Raw genomic sequence first — 12548 nt, 5'->3', positions numbered from 1 at the left:
CTTATAAGGTGGCCTCGTTATCGATGATTAAAAGTAATTCCGCCAAAGTATATGCTGTTCTGCAACCATATTACGTTTATTTCACTGGCAGGTGAAGAATTATATTCACCCATTTCAGGAGTGCCCTGCCATCACAGTACAGCAAACGTAAATCACCGGTACAAGAAATGCAATTACTAAGGTACACGCCTGGATTCCTAATCAATTGCAGGCTCGAACTATCGAGAAAATACTTTGATATGGTGGTCTGCCGTGAAATTATCGCCAGATCGCAAGTTATTTAGGAAAATTAAAGAGGTTGCTTTTCTTAACGACATTCATATTAAAAAATGTGACTGTCGCATATGTGCCTTCCTGCTCCGAATCTTTACGGTTGGAATGATTTTATTATGTCTGTCATCCTGGGGAATGCAGTTGTTCTCTTGAAGTAAAAAGTGAACAGTCCAAGAAAATATTCAAATACTATAATTTTTACGTTTTTCATATAAGTGTGTATGACAGTTTGGATGATAAAATCTAACTTTAATATGATTTGGTATCCATATTTCTTTTGTCAACAATCCCATAGTGTTCCTAGATGTCACAAAAAATATCCGTGTCATTAACGTCACATTTCTACGACAACAAAAGAAAAAAAGAAACATGGAGCCCTTAAAATCGAAACTTTCACTCTTAGCAACTATCATACCGATCCGTTTAATTTAATGCTGCGTGTCCGAACTGATGAAGTAGCTTCAAAACTTTACCATCATTTTGTTGGTAATTATTGAGTGTTGGCACCTGAGACAATATAAAGGCCCCTTTATTTTCATCCTTGTGTCACCAAGCCAAGTTTTGACTCTATCACAAAACGTTCTCTGATGGGTTCCCTTTGTAAGGTATAGTTTCAAGAAACAGCTGATGTCTCCATCCCTGAGCATGGAACAAGAGGTTCTTGCAGTATTTCTGTACGAGGAAAATAGCTCAACCAATCCCTACGGATCCTGACCAATTAATATGCAGGGTTATTCTAAATGATGGACCCATTTTCAAAAATTCGTATGTACTCAAGTACAAATCCAAAATGAACAAGCATTGTGCCAATGAAAAGAGGAGTTTTCCAAGTTTTTGGCGGGCGGTGGTGGGGGCGGCGATGGTTTCAGAAGAGGCCGCTAGAGGCAATAGGGATGTCATTCCGTTTCACTGTCAGTTGTGAGTAAGATGGCGACTGTCGAGTACAAGGTTTTCAGCGTTCTTGAGTTCGCGAAAAATGAGTCGCAAATTGCAGTCTAGTGGGCAATTCGTACCAAATTCGGTATTCAGCTACCAACCAGCAAAAGCACTAGCCGTTGGTTTAACCAATTTAAACAGACTGACAGTGTGTGCAAAGGAAAAGACACAGGCCGACTGCGTGTGTCAGAAGATGACGTCCGACGGATTCTAGAAAGTTTCGTGCGCAGTCCCCGTCAGCCTACCAATAGAGACAGACGAGATCATGGAATACCCCAACCAACTGTATGGAAAGTTCTGAGGCGGCGTTTGCTGTGCAAGCCCTACCGATTACAACTTTTGCAGGCTCTTAACACCAATGACAATGAGAAGTGTGTCGCATTTTGTGGTTATGTACCAGCGAAAATGGAGGAAGACGCATTTGTACAGAGTGTAATTTTTAGCGATGAAGCGACGTTCCACCTCAGTGGAAAAGTCAACAGACGCAATGTTCGTATATGGGGTTGAGAAAATTCACATTCGCCATTGCAACACGAAAGAGACTCACCAAAGATCAGCCTACAAAGGCTTATGGACCATTTTTCTTTGTGGAAAGAACTGTAATGGGAGTCACCTACCTGGATATGTTGGAACAATGGCTGATCCCTCAAGTTATGGAATAGTCCCAGGACTACATTTTCCATCAGCATGGAGCTACGCCCCATTGACACCGTGATGCATGAGGCTTTTTGAATGACTCTCTTCCTCAGCGCTTGATCGTTCGCAGAGGACTTGAGTCCTCGCTCTGCACTTCTGGCCATCGAGATCTCCTGATCTCACAGCTTGCGACTATTTCTTATCGGGATCTGCTGAACTGTATCACTGCTACCGTGCTCTCAGTAACAGCAGATACGCTTTCGCGGAAGTGGGACAAGTCAATGGTGGCCACACTGAACATTTATAACATTTACCACATGTCTAATTATTAAATAATTATTAAAAGCTAATTAATTACAAACTATTACAAATTATTAAGTTTATTAGATTGATATCAAACATTATAAAAACACTTTGAAACTTCCTCTTTTAATTGGTATCAAGCGTGATCATTTGGGATTTGTACACGAATAAATACGAAATTCTGAAAATGGGTCAATCATTTAGAATGACCCTGTACTATATAAATTCTGTGGAAACTGAGGTATTTCATTTTTTGCAATTTGCGGACTTTTTTAATTTGTCATTATTCTCTTCTTGAAACGATATAATGGATGAGCTTTTCGATGAAACTGTAAGGTTCTAGTTAGGGAGTGAATCACATCGGGACTGGGATGACTACAGTACCAGGTGGTGGACACTCCCCACTGCTAACTCGAGTTACCAAAGTGTTCAAAACGACTTGAAGAGATCTTCACTTTCAAGTAACTCGCATTTGTTAGGTACGTATGGGCAATTTCAAAACGTGAATACTTACGGCAGTAATGATTTAGGTTTCATCTCGAAATGTTTAATTTCTTTCATCAACCTCATTTCATCTAAATCCGTTGTCTTACCAGCGTTCAACCTTTTCAAGTTATTCCACAGCGATGTAAAAAGTCTAGTGTCTGCATGTCTATTTGTCCTTCTGGTTTTACTCTATTCATGTGACACTCACCTCTTTAGCTAAGCAATATCTGATGATCAATCGTATCAGGAGATAAGATGTTTTTCCTGGAGCCATATTGGAAGTGTTATTAAGCCTTTCCACTAGTTTCTATGATGAAACGAATTTAAAATTAGCATGGTCAACTGACAAGGGAAAATTCTCAAGTGGAAATAAACGATCTTGATTAAACTTGACAGTTACGTAGAGGGGGAAAATAAATTAATATGTATTGATTTCTTTGTGCCCAATTACACATTTAAGGGTTAAACACACATCGAAACGTAATTTGGCGTGTTAGTTTTTTTAGAGTGGATTTCTTCAGAATTATGACATTCAAAAATGCATTTCATACAAAAATTGACATGCAATTAACATTCCTGAAAGCTGTATAATCAAATATTGCAATAATTTGAAATTTTTTAGAATAACCCACCACAATTAATTAACTTTAAAATAAGGAAGTTTTTGTTACAACATAAATTAAAGAAGTTCGCAAGCCATAGATATAAATGTGTAATAAAACTGGTTCTCAGAATACCATATTTGGTAAATAAGTTGTACACAATGTGCTTTTGGAGTATTTTCAACATACTTAAATAATATCACTAAACATTCATCGTTTTCTAATTATTTATTTTACTTATATTTGTTTTATGTTTAACAGTGCCATTTTACATTAAGTTTTGTTGTCGTTTTTGAGTTTACCATTTCACATAGTTAAATGTTCTCAATTGGAAGTAGTAAGTAACTGATGATTATGACGCAAAATCATTACAATAATTAAAGAAATGCTTAAAACATAATGTTGTTTACACCATGCACATAAAATGAAGAAATCTCTTCACATAATATGCACGATGCAGAACACAATATAAAAAAAATTCAAAAGCACAAAGATAATCCTCTAAATCCCCTGATCTGTAGCAGGTATATTTCAATAGATTGGTAAACCTTGTCGAAGAGAGTTGGTTGTGCACTAGTTACTGCAGCTTAATTATATTGTTTCTCAAGTGGGGACTGACATCACAATCATTCAACAAAAGTAGATCTGAAAATCTCACGAAGTTCTTCCGACATAGAATGCCATACCTATCCCACAGCTGCACATGTGCCATAGAGCCACTGGGATCATCAGACGAAAGGAATGTTCTGTCCACACGCATAATGCGTTCTTGCATATTGACCATTCTAAGAATCCAACAATGATACAGATTTTTCACTTCGGTGTGAAAGAAAACGTATTTTCAATATCTTTTGTCGTGGTGAGACATTTGTTTACCAGATTTCGATGCTGTCATGAGGACATTTCAGGCTTCAAAACGAGATTCTTAAATTCTCAATCCAAACTCACCATTAGTTTCTTTTAGACTTTGAAAAGCTGGGTGGCCCGTGTGAGAAACCAGTTTAAAGAGTCGTACTTGAGGGTAAGGAACTTGTTCATATGGTGATCCAGAAAGGCTCAATCAATCAGTTACCGGCCATAGACGTATACAGCTTTCAAAGTTGGAAGAACTTTGTGAGACGATTTTCAGTTATGTGGCTGGATTTGCGATTTCCTGTCAGAGAGGTCACACTTCGTAGTAATTGACGGAAAGTCATCGAGTAAAACAGAAGTTATTTCAGGCGTTCCCCAAGGTAGTGTTATAGGCCCTTTGCTGTTCCTTTTCTATATAAACGATTTGGGAGACAATCTCAGCAGCCGTCTTCGGTTGTTTGCAGATACGCTGTCGTTTATCGACTAATAAAGTCATCAGAAGATCAAAACAAACTGCAAAATGGTTCAAATGGCTCTGAGCACTATGGGACTTAACTTCTGAGGTCATCAGTCCCCTAGAACTTAGAACTAGTTAAACCCATCTAACCTAAGGACATCACACGTATCCATACCCGAGGCAGAATTCGAACCTGCGACCGTAGCGGTCGCGCGGTTCCAGACTGCAGCGCCTAGAACCGCTCTGCCACTCCAGCCGGGGCAAAAAACTGCAAAACGATTTAGAAAAAATATCTGAATGGTGCGAAAAGTGGCAGTTGACCCTACATAACGAAAAGTGTGAGGTCATCCACATGAATGGTAAAAGGAACTCGTTGAACTTCGGTCACACGATAAATCAGACTAATCTAAAAGCCATAAATTCAACTAAATACCTAGGTATTACAATTACGAACAACTTAAATTGGAAAGAACACACAGAAAATGTTGTGTCACAGAAATGATACCGGATTTGGACTGGAAATCATTAAAAGAAAGGCGTTTGTCGTTGCGACGGAATCTTCTCACGAAATCCAATTAACAACTTTCACCTCCGAATGAAAAAATATTTTGTTGACACCGACCTACGTAGGGCGGAACGATCACCATGATAAAATTAGGGAAATCAGAGCTCACACAGAAAGATATAAATGTTCGTTCTTTCCGCGCGCTATTCGAGATTAGAATAATAGAGAATTGTGAAGGTGGTTCGATGAACCTTCTGCCAGGCACTTAAATGTGATTTGCAGAGTATCGACGTAGATGTAGATATAGATGTACTGCTGCTGAATGATACTTGTCAATCTCCGCTTGAGAAACAGTATAGTGAAGATGTAGTCACTAGTGCATGATCAGTTCACCTCGACGAGGCTTACCGATGTTCTGAAATAAGTCTCATACAAATCAGGATATTTAGAGTATTACCGGCGACACTTAGAAATCTTGCTGAATTTTGTTTTATGTTGCGTTCACCGTTGTGTGTATTATGTAAAGAAATTTCGTTCCTTTTAAGCGCATGGCGTAAAAAACCTTATGTTTTAAGCATTCCGTTACAGCTTATAATTACTATGTTGAATTTACATCATAATAATTAGTTGCTTATCATTTTCAATTAACAAAATACATGTATGTGAAATCGTAACTCCAAAAGTAGAAGAACATTAATATAAAATGTAAAATAATAGTGTAATGACGACGTACTGAATAGAATTGGGGAGAAGAGAAATTTGTGGCACAACTTGATTAGAAGAGGGGATCGGTTGGTAGGATACGTTCTGAGGAATTAAGGTATCACCAATTCACTGTTAGAGGAAAGCGTAGAGGCTAAAAATCGTAAAGGGAGATCAAGAGATGAATTCACTAAGGAGATTCACAAGGATGTAGATTGTAGTAGTTACTCAGTGATGGAGAAGCTTGCACAGGATAGGGTAGCATGGTGCGCTGCCTGAAGACCACAACAACAACAACAAGACATAAAGTAAATGTAACTAAAATAAATAATTAGAGTAGAAATGAATGTTTAAGCATTTCAAATGGGCATGTTGAAAATACTCCGACAGCATGTTGTGTACAGCTTATTTTACAAAAATGGTATTTCAGAAACCATTTTTGTTACACAATGATATCTGTGGCTTGAAAGTTCCTTTAATTTATGTTGTAATAAAAGTTTTCATTTTACAAATTTCATTAATTATGGTGGAGATTTTGCAAAATTTCTTATTGTTAAAAAAGTCGATATTAGAATTTTGAAGATCGTTAACTACATATCAACTATTTTACATATCATTATTTCCAAGATATTCCCTCTAAACCTGACATGCCAAATTGCCTTTCAGGGTGTTTTTTGCCCCTTAAATCCGAATCTGGGCACAAACAAAAAAGATTCGTATTGTATAATGTTGCCCTCTCTACACACCCACCAAGTTTCATCAAGATGTTTTATTTACACTTTCGAGAACTTTCCCTTCTGAGTCTTATCCAGCCTAAGTACCATAATGTTTAAATTTAATTCTGTCAAATTTAACTATTACACGTCGATAATTCTCATATGACGCTTGTGATAGCATAGAGGGAAAGAAACCACGAGCAAAAAGCAGCAACTACTAAAGACTGCATAGATATTTGGTGGCGTGCTCACCTAAGGTTACATCCTCTTCTTGTTAGTTCGTTTTTGTCTACCTTACGATGTAGTACAAGTTTATATGCCAACTAGCTCTGCAGATGACGAAGAAATTGAAGAAATGTACGTGAGATAAAAAAAATTATTCAGGTAGTGAAGGGAGACAAAAATTTAATAGTCATGGGTGACTGGAATTCGACAGTAGGAAAAGGGAGAGAAGGAAACATAGTAGGTGAATATGGATTGGGGCCAAGAAATGAAAGAGGAAGCCGTCTGTTAGAATTTTGTACAGAGCGTAACTTAACCATAGCTAGCACCTGGTTCAAGAATCATAAAAGAAAGTTGTATACATGGAAGAATCCTGGAGATACTAAAAGGTATCAGATAGATTACATAATGGTAAGACAGAGATTTAGGAACCAGGTATTAAACTGTAGGATATTTCCAGGGGCTGATGTGGACTCTGACCACAATCAACTGGTTATGAACTGTAGATTAAAACTGAAAAAATTTCAAAAAGGTGGGAATTTAAGGAGCTGGGACCTGGATAAACTGACTAAACCAGAGGTTGTGCAGAGTTTCAGGGACAGCATAAGGGAACAATTGACAGGAATGGGGGAAAGAAATACAGTAGAAGACGAATGGGTAGCTCTGAGGGATGAAGTAGTGAACGCAGCAGAGGATCAAGTAGGTAAAAAGACGAGGGCTAGTAGAAATCCTTGGGTAACAGAAGAAATATTGAATTTAATTGATGAAAGGAGAAAATATAAAAATGCAGTAAATGAAGCAGGCAAAAAGGAATACAAACGTCTCAAAAATGATATTGACAGGAAGTTCAAAATGGCTAAGCAGGCATTGCTAGAGGACAAATGTAAGAATGTAGAGGCTTATCTCACTAGGGGTACGATAGATACAGCCTAAGGGAAAATTAAAGAGACCTTTGGAGAAAAGAGAGCCACCTGTATGAATATGAAGAGCTCAGATGGAAACCCAGTTCTAAGCAAAGTGGGGAAAGCAGAAAGGTGGAAGGGGTATATAGAGGGTCTATACAAGGGCGATGTACTTGAGGACAATATTATGAAAATGGAAGACGATGTAGATGAAGATGAAATGGGAGATACGATACTACGTGAAGAGTTTGACAGAGCACAGAAAGACCTGAGTCGAAACAAGTCCCTGGGAGTAGACAACATTCCATTAGAACCACTGACAACGTTGGGAGCGCCAGTCCTGACAAAACTCTACCATCTGGTGAGCAAGATGTACGTACGAGACAGGTTAAATACCCTCAGACTTCAAGAAGAATATAATAATTCCAATCCCAAAGAAAGCAGGTGTTGACAGATGTGAAAATTACCGAACTGTCAGTTTAATAAGTCACATCTGCAAAATACTAACACGAATTATTTACAGACGAATGGAAAAACTGATAGAAGCCGACCTCGGGGAAGATCAGTTTGGATTCCGTAGAAATGTTGGAACACGTGAGGCAATACTGACCTTACGACTTTTCTTAGAAGAAAGATTAAGGAAAGGCAAACCTTCGTTTCTAGCATTTGTAGACTTAGAGAAAGCTTTTGACAATGTTGACTGGAATACTCTCTTTCAAATTCTAAAGGTGGCAGCGGTAAAATACAGGGAGCGAAAGGCTATTTACAATTTGTACAGAAACCAGATGGCAGTTGCAAGAGTCGAGGGACATGAAAGGGAAGCAGTGGTTGAGAAGGGAGTGAGACAGGTTTGTAGCCTCTCCCCGATGTTATTCAATCTGTATATTGAGCAAGAAGTAAAGGAAACAAAAGAAAAATGTGGAGTAGATATTAAAATCCATGGAGAAGAAATAAAAACTTTGAGGTTCGCCGATGACATTGTAACTCTGTCAGAGACAGCAAAGGACTTGGATGAGCAGTTGAACGGAATGGACAGTGTCTTGAAAGGAGGATATAAGATGAACCTCAACAAAAGCAAAACGAGGATAATAGAATGTAGTCGAATTAAGTCGGGTGATGCTGAGGGAATTAGATTAGGAAATCAGACACTGAAAGTAGTAAAGGAGTTTTGCTATGTGGGGAGCAAAATAACTGATGATGGTCGAAGCAGAGAGGATATAAAATGTAGACTGGCAATGGCAAGGAAAGCGTTTCTGAAGAAGAGAAATTTGTTAACATCAAGTATAGATTTAAATGTCAGGAAGTCGTTTCTGAAAGTATTTGTACGGAGTGTAGCCATGTATGGAAGGGCAACATGGACAATAAGTAGTTTGGACAAGAAGAGAATAGAAGCTTTCGAGATGTGGTGCTACAGAAGAATGTTGAAGATTAGGTGGGTAGATCACGTAACTAATGAGGAGGTATTGAATAGGATTGGGGAGAAGAGAAGTTTGTGGCACAACTTGACTAGAAGAAGGGATCGGTTGGTAGGACATGTTCTGAGGCATCAAGGGATCACAAATTTAGCATTGGAAGGCAGCGTGGAGGGTAAAAATCGTGGAGGGAGACCAAGAGATGAATACACTAAGCAGATTCAGAAGGATGTAGGTTGCAGTAGGTACTGGGAGATGAAGGAGCTTACACAGGATAGATTAGCATGGAGAGCTGCATCAAACCAGTCTCAGGACTGAAGACCACAACAACAACAACGATGTCCCAAATTAGAAAGCTTAGGCTTCAGGTGGTTTTTGTTTGTATTTACATAGCATTATCAGCAGTTAATCATTACGAATTGGTGACACTTCTCGTCTCTTTAGTCTTCATTGAAGGAATGACAGATTTGCATTGCAATGATATATACATCGCTTTACTGTCTGCACTTCTTGTTCCTTGTTTCACGTTCTCATCACTATAGCTTGTTCTTTCATGTTATGAGAAGCCAGAATCGAAATTTCATTGCAGTGATGCACTTGTTTAGCTTCAGTACATCTTCAAACTATTCTTTTGGTCATTGCACTGTTTGCTTTTGTGATTTGAAACTGTGTCTTATTTGCAGCATGTAAAATTTGATTACAAAACGCAAACATCATCAAGCAGTACTATGTTGTATTTATATTTGTCTAATTATGTCTTAGAGGTAGTTCCAATACAAGCATACATAAGGAAAAGGGCTTTCAAGTATATAATATTAAAACGAATGTTGTTTTGCTACAATATTAATAACTTCTGGTGATATAACAAAAAGTGGATCACCTCTGGTGATTGAGCTTTTTAGTTTGCAGTTCACTTAATGTAAGTAAAGAAAAATACCTACGACGGCTGCTGAAGAGAAGAACCACCCAAGTAACTTTCGCCGCTCTTCATTTATAATGTGGAGTCGCAGTCCTTGAAAATGAATGTTATTCGTAATTACGGTTTAGACCGAAATCATAGACAGTGAAATGCGGATAAATCTCATTGGCCAGCAATAGCTATTTTTACTGCCGCGCAATGCAGTGGCAGCCAGCGGCGATGCTTACTTGAAAGGTGATCTCCACGGGAGCCAGCCAGCTCATGAGACGCATCGGTTGAGAAAATTTATTCTGCTTGTTGCTAGGTTAATGGTTAACTGACAATCTTGCAAAACACGAACTTCCTGGTACATTAAAACTAGGTGCCGGACTGAGACCCCAATACGGGAAATCTGCCTTTCGTGGGCAAGTTCTCCTCTGACTGAGGTACCCAAGTACGTCTCACAACCCTTCCCCACATCCGGACTTCCGCCACTACCTCGCAGCCGAGCTTCTGTGAAGTTTGGAAGGTGGCAGAAGAGGTACTGACGGAAGTGCGGATGTGAGAACGGGTCGTGAGTCGTACTTGGTTACCTCAGTCAGAAGAGCAGATTTCCTGCATTGGAGTCTCCGTCTGGCACACAGTCTCTGTCTTCCAGGATGTTTCATATCAGCACACACTCCACAGCAGCGCTAAAATTTCACTCTGGATTGCAAAATTCGTTTGACAACTACATTACCATCGATTTGCTACCTAGAATGGTTCAGAATTATCCTAATAAATTCACTCGGTATTTTTTTGTCATTCATACTAAATGTTCTGAATTATTCCAACTTACATCATGACATCGAGGTAATAAATTTATATTTTTTAGTCTAGGAAACTCGTTCCATTAGAAAATCCAGCTTACTTTACCTTTTACGTTGCGAATTGTCCATCTTAGCCAACCTTGAGACAACCACGGAGCGTGCATGCTAGTGTAACAGTATAGTTTTCGCCCTTCAGTCAGAACACTGTGTTTGTTTGTGGTTGTAATCTCGCTGGAAAGCAGATTTTTATCTCTTCTGTGAAAGAGCTACTACTAGGCAGATTGACAATTGACAAGTAAAACACTGACACAGGACATGTTACTCTCTCACCTATTATTCGCATACAGAAAATGATTAAAGGTTTTATTACAACCTGACACACTTTGAACGAGACTCCAGAAAGATAATTGCCTGAGCAGATGTTGATGGAGCCTTGTAGGGCGCTAAAATCTGAAGGTATTTTTATGATTCTTAGCTCATACAAACAGCCTGCTGGGAGTTGAAAGCAATTGGCAGTGAGACCATCCCTTAGTAAATATTGCCAGACAGGCCCACACCCATACAGAGCAAACATGGCAGCCCCTCATGGGACAGGACTCCAGCAGAACAGTGCCACGATACCTGTCATGGCGCCAGCAGAAGCCTGGGTAGGGGCAATGGTCTAAAGAAATGCGTCCACACATTGGAGTTGTAAACCCTGCATTGTGTGCAGAGCCACACATAACAAAAATTCACATGTTTTCATGTTCACTGATATTGCAAGAAGGCCAGTGAACCACTTCCCTCAGCCACCCCCGTTGTATAAGAAAACTCTGGCATCTAAGAAATATTTAGAAATGGAATCTTTATTACACCTCATAGCTTGAACTAACAAACTCCAAGGCACAGGTGATTTAGATAAAGATCTTTGAGATTGTATCTGTTCACTTATTGCCATGGGAACATACACAAATTCAGAGAAAATCATCTTTTCCCCCTCTGCAAAAACTTAAAAGAAAAGCCATTAATTGCCAGTATCTTTTTCTTTTTTTTCAGTGATGCAGGTTTCTTAATGCTTGCCCTGGTTCGACATGAGTTTGTGCTGTCATGTGGGAGGGCAGATTTAACGCCACAAGAGCCTTGTGATTGGCTCAAGATGGTGTGAAGGTGGTATCATTCATACACTTTGCGGCAAAAAGGAAATTTTTTTCTGGATGGGTGGGTAGCTCTCGGGTGTGGGAACTTTGGGCTGGTAAGCTTTTTCTGGTTGAAGCTCTGGGATGTTTGGTTGGTACTTGCGACCTGTCCTGAGAGTGACTTCACTTGCGAGTAGTTTAGACTAGGTAGCCTGTAGTGATGTTCTTACTGTACCGACAGTGTAATTTCAAACCCCTCAGACCACTCGACTGCCGAGGGGACACTTGTTCGTTCTTGGTTTACCAATCTTGACGTTTGGTATCCTTGTGAGCTCTGTTGTGTAAGTGAGCCAAACTGGTCCTTGGTACGACCAGAAAAAGGGTGGGCCCCACACTGAAATCTACCATGATTTCAGGGCTCTGGTTGAAAGTAAATTGCGATCCGTCTGCCTGAGATTTTTGCTTTTCTTTCATGGCAGCGATCGATTCACAGGTGCCGTCTCCACGTCTCACCTCCTCCGCCACACACATCTCGCCAGCTGCAAGTCACATGCTCGCACGAAGTAAACAGGGGAACGTACTGCCGCTCCGACAGTGTCAGGGCGTACAGATCTCAATTGCCACTTGCTCTCAGCTGCACCTGTGTAGAGGAACTTCAATACATTTGATCAATGCAAGTCTGCTCAGCGTCAGATCAGTTCAGCTTGCGTTATCCATCTTTT

The sequence above is a fragment of the Schistocerca serialis genome, chromosome 8 (assembly GCF_023864345.2).
Source record: "Schistocerca serialis cubense isolate TAMUIC-IGC-003099 chromosome 8, iqSchSeri2.2, whole genome shotgun sequence".
Classification (NCBI taxonomy): Eukaryota; Metazoa; Arthropoda; class Insecta; order Orthoptera; family Acrididae; genus Schistocerca; species Schistocerca serialis.
The sequence above is the reverse complement of the archived record's forward strand: the minus strand, read 5'-3'. Positions refer to the sequence as shown.